Source organism: Saprolegnia diclina, assembly GCF_000281045.1.
Source record: "Saprolegnia diclina VS20 unplaced genomic scaffold supercont1.49, whole genome shotgun sequence".
Taxonomy (NCBI): Eukaryota; Oomycota; class Saprolegniomycetes; order Saprolegniales; family Saprolegniaceae; genus Saprolegnia; species Saprolegnia diclina.
In genome coordinates, this window is record NW_008246116.1 from 285,598 (window position 1) to 287,149 (window position 1,552).

Consider the following 1,552-nt stretch of genomic DNA (forward strand, 5'->3'; position numbering starts at 1 on the left):
AGACGGACAGTCACGACGGAGTAGAAACAAGGTCGCGTCCCCTTCAGCTTGGCATTGCAATCGAAGCAGGCTCGATGCGAGTACTAGTACAGGCGGCAACCACAGAGCGGAGGTTGCTACCTCGGCTAAGAGTACTGGTAGCTACCACCAGCATGTCTTGCGCTGTCGCTATAACCAGTAGTCGCCCTGAAAACGGTAAGCACAATACGAAACGGATCGAGAAATGCAGCGCATACTGTAAGACAGAAAGATACAGACGGGATGTACAAACTTGTTTGGTTATACATTGCTCCGTCTTGTGCGTCCCAGAGCTTTCCAAAGCTCTTTCCAGTCTGTCCATACAACCCAGATTCTGTTGCCGCCAATCACAGCGAACGTTTCGGAACGAGCCAAACACGTTGCGGCGACCGAGAGGAAGCGTACGGGTTCGCAGCAAGCACCAGCAGGATCAGCATGGCGTCCATGGCGTCGTCCGACCTCGTTCGGCAGAAGAAGGAGCACATGAAGATGCGCAACTTTATGAACAAGCAGCGCATGCGCGAGCGCTATGACGCCGGAGCTTGATGCCCATCATAGTACTTGTTGCTTGGCGAAGAAATTGAGAAGTGAGCGAATGGAAGCCTGCAATCTGCGCCAGCCATAACCCGATACGCTGATAATTTACGGATAAGTATATCCGGAAGTATCAAGTTGTCGAAGGTCGGGGTTCTGTGACTGAATCGGTTGTTGCGGGTCCTCACGATGAGGTAATCCCTCAGCGCCGCAGAACTTGAATTATTTATATAACAGGAATGGCAACTTCATGTCTGAGTGACCATGCTGTATGTGCCTGCAGATCGGATAGGTTGATAGTTCCAGATAATAATGTTTATCCGGACGTAGTATATCAAGTGTCCGGCTACTGAGACCGAATGCGTTGTTGCGAGTGCGCTTTTGCGGACAGTGCCCCAACGCCGCAAAACTGAAACATTTTATGTGCCAGAAGTGGCGGCTTGTAGTCTGCGTATGAGTGAAGCCATCGCGATGTGGGATGCACGAGGGTCGTCACGCTCACCAGGACGCCTTTTGGGTCGACTGCGACGTCGCTGCTCGGCGACCCTGCTGCGCAAGCTCGGTCTCGACTGGTTTGGTCAGCATTTGGAGTACAGCACGGACGCATACATCAACAACGTCCTAGCCTGTACAACGACTTGCTCGTTAGATCGACCCCTTTAGTTTGGAGAGCGTGGAAGTGACAGGAAAGGCCCTGTGCAAGGACACGTCCCAAGTGTATTCCGTGCACTCGGGGCATTTGAGTATTGATATTTTATCAATACTCAACAATACACTCATCATATATTAACATTTTATATGCAGTCATGAAGCTGGTCTTATAGTGTAGCGGTTATCACGTCTCCTTGACGTGGAGAAGGTCCCCGGTTCAAGTCCGGGTAAGACCAAATATTTTTTATTTTGCACCTGTCGGTCATTGGACACAACGCATTTTAGGTATCGACAACGCGGCGACTTGGGTTGCATCGCACGTGAATTGAACTTGGTTCATGTAAAGCGT

At 50.5% G+C, this 1,552-nt stretch overlaps 1 non-coding gene across 1 annotated transcript; it reads left to right on the forward strand.

Moving 5' to 3' along the window:
* Nucleotides 1–1,366: 1,366 nt before the first annotated feature.
* On the forward strand, nt 1,367–1,439 carry SDRG_12410. The gene has a single exon. It is a non-coding gene; the product is annotated as a tRNA-Val (tRNA).
* Nucleotides 1,440–1,552: the final 113 nt, after the last annotated feature.